This window comes from Amblyomma mixtum, chromosome 7, assembly GCF_055824585.1.
Source record: "Amblyomma mixtum isolate Tamu chromosome 7, ASM5582458v1, whole genome shotgun sequence".
In the NCBI taxonomy this organism is placed as follows: Eukaryota; Metazoa; Arthropoda; class Arachnida; order Ixodida; family Ixodidae; genus Amblyomma; species Amblyomma mixtum.
The window spans coordinates 55,188,362-55,200,762 of NC_143018.1; the positions used below are offsets into that span (position 1 = coordinate 55,188,362).

Here is a 12,401-nt window from a genome sequence, read left to right on the forward strand (position 1 = left end):
CTGCCGAAGAGCTATAAGTGCGTCTGTTGCTGTGCATTCCTTTGCACCAATAACGTGGACGTAATGAAAAACGATTTAGTCACAGCGACAGAAAATACTATAGGATATTATGTCGCTTCCAAAAGAATGTTGGTCCTTGCGAGAGCTCTGCGGCTAAAAATACAAGTATTTATTTTATAGCAAATGTCCTTTATCCTTTCCTTGCTCACATTTAAGTAAAGGGTGAGTAGAAAACCAGCCGATTTTGTGTCGTCCCTCGAGATGAAAGAAAACAGTGATTATTGTGCTGTGCTATTCCACATCTTCTTTATCCTCACGCTCCGTTAACAGATGACCTCGCGGTGTACAGTACAACAGATAAGTCAGTAAAAGATCACAATAAAAACCTGTACCTTCTCTCAGCGCTGTACACAATATATGATACGAAGCGTGCGAAAGTGAAAAGGCGAAGAAATTATCGAATTAATGTCCATGGATGGCAAACAAAATGAAAAAACCATATACCCCACTGCTATATTGGCAGCCGTTTGGGCACCGTGGATTCTGCTTTTAAATATTAGGGGTACTGTTCAGACGAACTACTACTCTTAGCGGTGAAGCTACAGTCCCAAACTCTTCACCTGCGTGAAAAGAACAGAGTTCAATGGAGGCACTTCTGCCTCCAGAGACATGCGCTGAATGTCGAAGCGGTTGCGGTATGCTAGACCGGTATTCAACCGTTTCTTCGCACTCGCAGTTGTCGCAAGCTAGACAGTCAGCCTTTCTAATTAGAAAACAAATAGTTTACTCCATCTGTCCATGTACTACGTTGCGCAGTTGACGTATACCACAATGCTGAATATGATGCCCACCAGAAATGAGACGGATACTATCGCGAATGCGTAACGCACCGCAAACAAGAGTCTGTCGCTTCTATGGCGCGCTTTCCTCAAGGCGGCAGCGCCGTCGCTGCTGCGATCAGGTGACAGCGCGGAGATTAATTATTTCTACTGACGAGCGCTGTTCTTCGTCCCGGCCAGCGGCTATGCATCGTAGAAGCAGCAGAGGGCGGTCGATAGGGACATTACGGGATGGTGCGAGTAACAGGACTGTCGCCGTCACCGTGTCCGCTGGACGGGCATCCGAGCCCCAAGAGAGGCTCGACAGAGAGCTTCCGCTTGATAGCGCCTTCTCAGTCCCTTCTTTCGCAACGACTCATTGGAGTGACATACGTGAAGTCACGTTTAACAGCAATGTGCCGGTGCTATTGCATGCGATTTGGAATTACAAAGCCGCAACGTTTTGGTTAGGTTATTAGGATTTAACATCCCAAAGCAACTCAGGCTATGAGGGACGCCGTAGTAAAGGGCTCCGGAAATTTCGACCACCTGGGGTTCTTTAACGTGCACTGACATCGCACAGCACACAAGCCTTTAGAATTGCGCCTCCATCGAAATACGTTCGCCGCGGCCGGGTTCGAACCTGCGTCTTTCGGGTCAGCAGCCGAGAGCCGTAACCACTGAGCCACCGCGGCGGGGCCCACAACGTTTTCATATGTCATAAAAACATTAGAGCACACCGGGTGGCCGTGTTGTATTTGTGTCTTTGCCTTTTCACTTCGTTCTAATTGCGTAGTCTTAACTTTCCTATGTCCAGCAGAGGTCTGATTTTAAGAAATCCGGCATCACACATTACAGACACTACTGAATATATATACAGTTGATCCTCATCATATCGAAGTTCAAGGGGCCCGAAAATTACCTTACTATATCTATTATTTTTGTATAACCCGCTTTGGTATATCGAGGCTGGTCTATATATTAATCGGGGATGCTAAATTTCTTTCGCAGAGCAGAAGCTACTAATCACTGCTAGTAGCAGACGTTTCGCGCTACCCTACTCCTGACCCACTCATCCGTACTACAACGAAGTCTCACGGGCCTTGTGATGACAGTGATATTTTCACTGCTGCATCGACTCCGCTCCCGGCATGTTCCCTTAGTGACGTAGAAACACCTTCATTGCATTGTCAGTAATCAGCATGTGGAGGGCAATGCTTTAATTTACTGTGTAATTCGAAGCCAGTTTTGGTGGTTCAATGGTGTTGGCGTTCGGCTGCTCACTTTAAGGTCGGGGGTTCGATCCCGGCTACGGCGGCCGTATTTCGATGGAGCGAAAGAAAAAACTACCCGTGTTAAGTGCGATGTCAGTGCACGCGTTAGTGAATCCCGTGTGATTTAAATTAATACAGAGCCTTCCACTGCGGCGTCCCTCATAGCCTGAGCCGCTTCGGGACGTAAAAAACGCACAATCCACGATCAAGTCCTCCTCTGAATTCCAGTGTTCGCCGGAGCATCCTCATTGACGACTCTTTCTCAACTTCGCGCAAAGGCTCCACTTGTCACGCACGACATACGCCGTCTGCACTTTTGCTGTGTTAAAGCACTGTTAGCCTCACAACCTAGAAGATACCGGTGTGTCGTAAAGCCTCCGAAGTTAGTCACGTGGTGCGGGAATTGGCGGGAGATGAGATTTTCAATGATGTTGAGCCTGGCCAACCTGTAAAATAAAATATTGCCGCGACTGGGCTTCGAACCGCCGGCGGCGCGAAAAGATAGTCAATAGTCAATAAGTTTATTTTCCAGTTTCAACTGGAGGGTTTCCTGGCTAAAAGCTGCCTGGGCAGCTTGACTGGGTCCAGGAAACCCCTACAAGCAGTAGCACACGAGCGGCACAAGAAATTTACAAAAACCAGTCACACATAAAATAGTAGATTAAATACAGAAGACACTCGACATATATATACATTGACTTGAATAATAAAAAAAAGAAGAAAAAAGGATGAGAACACCGAAAATGGTCATACATATGGTGATGGGAAAAGTAGATTAACACTCAATCAAACGTTAAAAAATCAAGAAGTGGAGGCATGGAATGGCGTATGAACAAAATATTTCCGCAGCTCAGCTTTTTTATATCCCGTTGTATCTTGATATGTGTTTAAAACATGGGGAAGATTATAAGACAACATTTGTAATTTATAATCGGTGCGAAAACGTGGTATGTTCCATGAGTTAGTACTTCTTGTATGTATGTTAGCACGACGCGTGTCCAAAGATGATAGGGCCGAGTAAAAATTGACAATTGATGCCGTGGAAATACATTTTTTGCAATAACTTAAAATTATATAAAAAATGAACGCGAACAAGATGAGCTTCGCTGGCCACTGCACGAGATCCCTATGCTATCGCCACAGCCGATCACGCTGCGTGTTAAAGGGCAGCATAATCTCACGCTGTTCATTGTACGTCGTCGTCTTTATCAACTTCCATTTGTGCGCAGGTCACAAAAGGAAACGCGCTTTCAATCACGCTTTCAGCTAAGTGGCGTTGTTCACCAGCAAAAACCTGCTTTCGCACCATATTCCTTGGTTAGCAATATCAAACTGCCAGCACTTTTTTCGAAATTAGTATTCAGTGCCGAGGGCATCATGTTGCCTCTCTCTAGCCTGCGGCAAATGTCGAAAACGACAAAACTCCTTTCTAGCTTACCTAAGTGAACAGTTGCCCATTACGAATAAATGCAATCCGATAGGATGCACTTCATGGCTGTGGTACTTCGTCTCCTACGAAATAAGCGTTTGCGGGTACAAAAGCTGGCTACTGCGAACGCTCAAGCGCTAAAAACTCACACTCTGCAATGCGTTGCGTGGTCCCGGCCGTGAGCAGGAATTTGGGGAAGAGGACGCCTGCTAGACGAATGCGAGGGAGAACCAAAAAAAAAAATTGCCCGGTGCCCGATTGCAACGTTACCCTGTATAGCTCACGCTTAGAGTTCATCCTATGAAAATAGCGCACTTCTGGAAGCAAACCTATTCAACCGATGGTGGAAAGAGTGAAGTGTCAGTGCGTAGTCAGCGCTGACATTCGTCCACACCAGTGAGAGTAATCCCACATTTGTTTTTATAGCAGGTAATAAAGTAATGAGCCTTATCGCGCCTCAGCAGAAGTGTTAGACGTCCCGCGATCTAGGTCATCCAGCGTTGTCAACCCAGCTTTGTGCAACGCAAGCTCATTCCTTTGAAGACAAATAAAAGGAAAAATAATTAAAGAAAAGCGTAGCGTTCACTTCGCTAATTCTGCGCAATTGCGAGGCTCTAGGGACGAAGGGGCATACTGATCTTACTAAAAAAAGCGCAGAGAAAAAGTAAAAAAAAAAGGACAACCGTTCGCTGCCATTGTCAACGTGGCAAGAGAGAGAATTACCGGCTCTGGGAGCAAGAAGCCTTCGCTCAGCACAACTCAACGCGAAGGTAATTGTTTCCGAAAGGCACGGGAACATAAAACCAATTTAAAACAGCGCTGTACCACACACATAATGGGAGCCGTCGAGAAGGTTAAAAACCCTTCACTGGTAGCGGGAAACTAGACGCGACACGTACACCTGCAGGTTTCGACATACTGGTACTGCTTTCACTATGCTTATTTTTTCTCGGCCAAAAATTTTAATCCATCACCTCTAAGCTTCTTTATCGACTTAGGAGATTGAAGAAGCGGCGTTGCGAAACGTGTGGACTGGAAGCCTTTAAAGCACCTGTCGAAACTCCTTAGTCCAAGGTCGCCGGCATGAGATGCATCAGTAAAAAAAAAAAACATACGTCGAGATAAAACGAATTTTCCATAGCGGCTCGCCCGACATTGGCTACTAAAGTTAAAGGACGCTGAGAAAGGTGCATTATGGTCAATGGTGAGGTCGCAGCGCTGCAAAAATTCGTGAGGAGAACGCATTCACATCGGTGCACGTCTAACGTAGCGACAAATGCTGAGATCGCGATGCATTAAGTCCCTCGTGTGCAGCGGAACGTAAATTACTCCGACGCGAGTGATGGTGCATGATGCCGGAGCAGTTCGGGAGGACGATTATTCTTCGTCACAGTCAATTCGAGAAGCGCAGTCAAGGGGTTGCTCTCTGGGCGAAAATCACATTACATTCGCGCTGCTCTGTCGAGGTTGTGAGCGAATATTTCTGGCTTAAATTCGAAGCGCAACTTTTCGGGGTTCCTCTACGAGTGACTACGAGGCTTATTCAAGCCAACAAAATTGAACCATAGCGAGCGGAACAAGGTGTACTGCAACGCATATATAGCTCCGAGCTCTCGTGTCCTAGAAACTTCTTCAAAGCACTGCGCCACGTTGTTGATATTGGCTCAATAATATCAATTAAATGTGTCCACGGCAGATTACAGCGAGAGGAAAAGTAATGGGATTATGGGCCGAAAAAGCTGGGAATAAAAGTTAGAATTGTGTTTTAGGAATCAAGCTTCGATAGCCTAAGCGCTAGGAAAATAAGAATTGAAAAGAACGTTCATTTGAAATTATAGATCCGATCCCTGCAAGAAGGAACAAGCAGGACTCATCATCATCAGCCTGGCTACGCCCGCTGCAGGGCAAAGGCCTCTTCTATGTAGCTCCAATAAACCCAGTCCTTTGGCAACTGCGGCCACCATATCCCCACAAACTTCTTAATCTCATCCGTCCACTTAACTTTCTCCCGCCCCCTGCTACACTTGCCTTCTCCCGGAATACCCTCCGTTACTCTCAAGGACAAGAGGTTACCTTGCCTTCGCATTACAGGCCCTGCCCAAGCCCATTTTTCATTTTTTCCCTCTTCATTTCGACTAAAATGTTCTTAACCCTCGTTTGTTTCCTCACCCACTCCGCCCGCTTCGGATGTCTTAACGTTACACCTATCATTTTTCTTAATCACTTTTTCTTTCCGTAGTTTCCTGCGTTGTCCTTAATTTATGCTGAAACTTCTTCGATAGCCTCCATGTTTCTGCCCCATGGGTGACTGCCGGTAAGATGCAGCGGTTGTATACTTCTTTGTTAAGGGATTTTGGTAAACAGCCATTCATGACCCGCGAGAACCTGCCATATGCGCTGCATCCCATTCTTATTCTTCTAGTCATTTCTCTCTCATTATCCGGATCAGCAGTCACTACCTGCCCTAAGTAAAAGTATTCTGTTACCACTTGCGGCACCATGCAACCAATTGTGAATTGTTGCTTCCTAACGAGACCATTGGACACTCCTTTCGTTTCCTGCATTTTAATTTTTAGATCCACTGTTCTGTGAATTGTTGTTCTCTTGCGAAACTGCTGAACATTACTTTCCTTTTCTGCATGTTAATTTTTATACCCATCGTTCTGCTCTGCCTGTTTAACTCATTCAACATGCCTTGCAGTTCACGTTCTGAGTGACTTAGCAAGGCAATGTCACCCGCAAATCGTAGATTACTTAGGTATTCTCCATTAACTCTGGTCCCCAACTGACTCCAATCCAGGCTTAATCAACAGGAGCAGTACTAATCAACACTTTGACTCACAAGCGCTGAATTTCGACGAGGACATCATCGCGGCCCAAAGAGATCAATTAGCGTTTAAAATATTCGAGCCAATTCGAAGTGCGTCTTAAACGCTCTAAACACGAGACTTTGTAAGGCGTACACATATAATAGTCCACACATTGAGTGGTTATTTCACCACATAAAAGTTCAATCCAAAATTTGGTCAGATCACCCATAATTGCGTGGTAGTTTCTCATAAGATCAGCGCAAGGTAAGCAAAGTAGGAATGTGGAGGGGAATAAGTATGGGAGATTCTTTCGTTATGGCATAGGCTACGGCGACATTCCATATCTACAGCGTGATAAAGTGAACAAGACGAGAAGAAACACGTTAAGACAAACACAGCGCTTCTCATTTTGTCCCGTTTATCACGCTGTAGATACGGAACATCGTCGCCAACTCGCCCAACAACTTACCTTATCGAACTACGGCGACAACGGAATTTAAATGGTAGAAAGTCCCCCAGGTGGCGCACACATCGCTGCTGCGAGTTTCTTTATCTACATGTCAGTAATAGACCTATCAATGAACACTTTAGATGAGCCCGTTTCTCGCTTTTGTTTAGTGAGGATTCCAAGTTCAGCTAGACGGTTTGATAGTATTGTAAATGTGAGCAGCGTGAGCACGACAAAAGACCAACAAACTAGCCCACACTATAGGCGCTTGCACGCCACATTACAGAACAGGCGCTTGTACACAAGCACCAAGGTCAGTTAAATCGGTATATAATACGAGTAGAAGCATCCCACATTCCAAAATGTAAAGACTGGTGAATTAGTCCGCCGTCAATTTGTCTGCCCAGAAAATAGTTTTAATACCTTCGTTGGCCTCTTGTTAGAGCGGAAACAGTACTTCACGAGGTCTAACCACCCATCCGAGCACGTGTGAAGCTTGACCTTGAATATGGCCTTGGCAAAACCTAGCATAACAACAGCCCATGCAGAGATAAAATAAACGTCGCCGTGACTGGGTTTCGAAAGCGTGGCGGCGTGAACAGATCTTCTTCGCTAACCACCGCACAAGGGCACTATGCTATCGCCGCAGCCGATCATGCCACGTGTTAAACTGCAACACACGCTCGCGCTGTGCATTGCATGTCGACGCCTCCATTAACTTCCATCAGCAGCGCGAAGAGGTCAGGCGAGGTTAACCTCGATCAGAGGCTAACCTGAGTCTAATAACGTCGCCAGACGTGCCGGCGACCAAACAAAGAAAATCCATGAGCCAGCCAGGCTAAGCACGTGCTTTCAGACGTCTACTCAGTTTAGCTAAGTTAAAACCCTACAATTTATTTCTTCACTTCACTTCACTTTATTTTCCTTAAATACCCTTTTCCAGGGTGTTACATAAGGGGTGGGGTTTACAGAATGCAGGAATCAACAGTGCTTGAAAATGATGATGAACATGTTATGGCATAGATATGTTATGGCAGCAATGTTTTTGTAGCGCTTGGGCTTGCGCAGGAAGCATTTTTCTTGTTAAAAAAAAATAAATTTCTTGTTAATAAACGTTCAGCTGCGAGTCAGCGCTTATGGTGTGTGGTCTCTTTGTTTTCCTCACGATGTTCATTTCTGCAGTAGTTTTCTTTTTTTTTTGAGTGCCCCAAAGTTGCACTCTCCATCCCCTTTATAACTTTCACACTACAAATGACACTCGTTCCCCCAAATTCTTCGCGCAATGCAAGTGGCTTGCTTCCCGCGACACCAATTATCGAAAAACCTTCGGGCCGCAAGAGACAAGCAGACTCAGAGACAAGTGATCGGCCTCCGATAAAATAATGCTCGCCAGTGTGATGTATACAGATAGCTATGCGTCGTTTTCATTTACAATGGCGCGAAAAGAAAGCGGCACAGAAGAGCGCCAGAAAGCAGCTTAACGACGGAACCTGGAATTCTCCGAATGACCCCCTCCCCCAATCGGAAAAAGTTTCCAAGCCGCAAGAGCAGTATCTTTGCTTTCGGTTTTCGTTTGTTTGTTGTTTTCTGTTGGTAAAAACCCATTATTCTTACTTGTTTCTCTTATAATGCTGCTAATCGCCCGGTAACCTCCTTCGCGTCGCCGATAGGAACAGAACATTATGTTAAAGGGAGTAATTTATGATTGCGAGGGAGCGTCATTAACTCGCAATCAAGGGCGTTGGAACGGCCGCGGTGGTAAATTACGCTGTCTCGTTTCTGAACTCCCTAATTTCACCAGCTAGAGTACCTTAAAGCTTTTTATATGCCGTCTGTGCCATCTCTCGGACTGAAGGGACGGCTGCATTACTGCATAACCCTGCGGCAATTCCAGCGTCAGAACGGATAAATATGAATGCAACAGGGGCAGCGAAGCATGTGCGAACAACACAACATGCATCACTCGTTGTTGCCCTGGCAACATCGAAGAGAATTCTGCTGCAGCTTTGTGCATCGGGCGCACGAATACGTTATATAGCGCATATCATGATGACCCTGCCGCGTGGCTCTTACGGCGCATACGTCAGCCGAAAGCACTTGGTTTCTAACGCTATTAATTAGGGATGTGGCACCGAAACATCTCAAGAGTACATAACAACTCACTGTTTTAGTTAGAATGACATCTCTTTTGGTGTAGTATCGTGACCGGCGGAGGAAATCAGAAAAGCGGCAAGGCATGTTAACTGGCAGCCTCGTTCGCGAAACCAAATTACCTAAATCCTAACTAAACCCAGCCAAACGTAAATTATTTCTACTTAAGAATAAAACTATCGCCACTATATTCCTTAAAGCACTTAGGGCCTATAGATCGGCTTCAGTATTCGAAATATCAGCTCCTTAGTTGTATAAAATGGCATCCTCACCACGCTGAAGCGTGAAATCTCGGTCTTCATATGCGCCCCAACAAACTGTAGGGAAGAGGAGCGCACTCAGCCACACCTGCAAGATGACGTCACTTGGCGGCGTGCATGTCACGCGTTCTCTTCCCGCTCGCAGCTGCTGTCCGGGCGCTGGGCTAAGAGAAGAGCACATGACCGGTGAGCCGCCAAGTCCCGTGGTGTCGCGGGTACGGCTGTGTAGGTTCCTCTGCTCCATGGTATTGGTTTGGAGTGCATGTAGAGTCAGGATTCCCCTAGGCACGGCATCGAACACAATCATGTTTTTAAATTTCCAGAAAGTTATGCGCCTATTACTGACCGCAAAATACAAATGTGTAATTGAAGTGTGCTGCTTTACTGCGATAGTTAAATGCTTATTCTTCGATTTTAATCAACCAGTTCAACAGAAAGACGTCTGAAGAGTTGTTGAAAACACCGCCAGCGCTCAAAACGCCTATTTCTAGATTATATTCAGTCTTGGATGGTGCGTGTGTTCATGCGTGCGTCCGTGCGTGAGTGCGTGCGCGCGAGTCACTTTATGCATGCTTCCAACCCTTGAAAAAAAACTAGAGTAAAGGGCTTCTTAACTACCAACAACAAAATCAGCTGAGCGCAATGAAAAAACTAAAATTCGAAAGAGAAGTCGTCAGTGGCAACGGCTACTGCAAAAGACCGGCTTGTTGTGCCATTGTTATGCACCCTTTTTGTATGTTAGATTTACTGCTACGCCCTGTCAACGAGATCAGAGATTCAGGCACCTACATTGTTTACCCTAGATAGCTCGGCCATGAAAACTGTCACCCACTGTCTTATTTTTTTCATCTTTGTCGTTTTTTTAGGGCAGCTGACTTTTACTTTGGTTGTACCAACACAACCCGACAACCGCTTGAAGAGAGGACACCCATTGTCTCAAAGACAAGATCCTTCATGGAACACAAAACAACACAAGGAAGGCCACACCAGCGTGTAAGTGTCCCCGTGCTGCGACCCGGAGATTTCGAATTTGGCAACGATCGATTATTTTATCGGCTCTTTCTTTTCCCTGTGAACTTTGGGGTAGACCCGCTTTTAAAACCGGGGCCAGAGAAATTTTCCAGTCTAAAGCCCTTAACTTCGGATTACACGCAGTGGATACCGGGAACAAAGAAGCAAACAAAACAAACATAAATGAATCAAGAAAAGACTCCCCAAAGTATTCAGACCCATGGGAGGAAAGCGGCTGGGAAGGACAAAAACAGCGGGAATATGAACATCTAAACATACGCATCGAAAACGGTACCTTCCATCAAGTAATTAATGAGCTATGAACGGCAAGCCGCGTGGTGTCGTGTGCTCATTGTTAACTTCGGCTAATTAAAGAATTATTTACCCTAAACCTGCCTCACGGGAAAACAGTAAGTGGCTTGAGCACATTGCAAGGAATTCTGGAGCCGGAAATGGGAAATTAGTTTTCCCCACGCGCACGTAACTGCAGATTATTCCGTTAAGTAATCATACGTTTTCTCCGTACACCGAAACATTCAGCCGTTCATTCTCCTGGAATGCCAGTCCCTATCGGTGAGTTCATTTTTCCCACGTTCTCTTACTTGTGGATGACAGCATTTATCATCATTTAACACTGACGAATCATCATTCAATAATTCTGCAGCCTTTTCTTTACTGTACTGTACGTCGTCTGGTAGCTTGTTCTCCAGTGCTCGCAGTTTTGGTACTCTGGTGTTCACTATTTACCTTACTTATTTATTAGCGAGCAAATCGTTTGTCGTAATCTGAAAAAGTTGCACAAGTAAGCAAGCCTACTGTGCACCGAGGAGTACCGCTCCCCATGGAGTTCATCTCACTGTGCTCTGCCTCGAGAAATCAATGCACTCAGGTCGGTTGCGTCAACAGCCGTAGAAAGAGAAAGAGGAGCCGAGAAGAGGAGTTCAGTACACACTAAAAAAAAGAAAGAAAAATGAGGCGATGGCACGGAGGTCCGGCCACCTGGGAACGAAAAACAGGCGGCGCATGCCGACTGGATTACTCGGCCAGGGTGCCGCGTGTAATCGAATCGAGTGCAGCCGGGTCGGGGAGGAACCGGAACCGAGAGTGGTGCGTTCGTCGAGCACGCGAGCGAAGAAGTGCACCCTTCCCTACCCTACTCTATCGTTCGTTCGTTCGTTTCCTCTCCCTTCATCGTGAGAAAGAGCAGCAAACACTCAACAGCATGCATCCAGCCGACAAAGATATCCAGCAACAACAGAGATGAGACGAGTAGGCCGAAGAACTGTGCCTCCTTTGGAGTGCGGTATCCATGCGCTTTTCCGTTCCCGCCTCGCTAACGAACCTCCCGGAATATAGAGCCGTTAATGCGTGGATCCTCCCGCTGATTTCGGACTTCTTTGCAATTTACTCGAGGTGTAGATTCGATAGTGATAGCAGGTTTCTCTGATACCTGCCTAGCCATTTATCTCGATTGTCCTGAATCATATGCATGGCGCTGAGTCAAGAACAGGCATCATAATCAGTAGCATCACCAGCAGCCCAGCCCACCAAGTTTTCTGATACAATCTGTCAACCTGACTCTGCCGCCACCTGCTACTTTTGCCTCTTTTTGGAAACCATAGTTTCCATCCGTAAGAGACCAACGGTTATCGGACCATGCTTAGGTACCTACAAAATTCAATGCGTAGCCTTTTTACAAGCCTTCGTTAGCGTTCGCAATGAGAGCCGTACGCATTTCTGGATGCCCCGAAGCTGATTCTAGTGGTCGTGCACAAGTTACGCATTATGGTGCTGTCAGCAGGTCGATCGCATTTTTCTTGGGCATGTGCGGCGTTGTGTGTGCCCGTTGAGCACCTACGCTTCCACCGTGTTCATCACCTACCCTCCATACTCTCCGAACTCTCTTTTGTTTCTTTCATGTGTAGCTGGAATCTACATCGGCAGCAACCAGGCCAATCTCTAAGCTTTTTCTCGGTATAACCCCTCTCTAGTTCCAAAAGCTAACGCGGACGTGCAGTACATCATGCGCAATGAGATGAATGTGGAGCAAGGCATGGCTGAAAAAAAAAAGGATCATATATACACATCGCTCACACTGTGAATGAGCGTAATTGGTGAATCCGTAGGCAACACTCGGCTTCCGCACACACCGTACTTGTTGCTGGCCGTTCTTGCACACGATGTGAATTAGGATTCAAAT

General features: G+C 46.1%; 1 protein-coding gene across 4 annotated transcripts in view; it reads right to left on the reverse strand.

The window, feature by feature from the left end:
- LOC149336124 (uncharacterized) overlaps positions 1–12,401 on the reverse strand; it is a 237,135-nt gene that overhangs the window by 115,177 nt on the left and 109,557 nt on the right. The window lies entirely within an intron of this gene.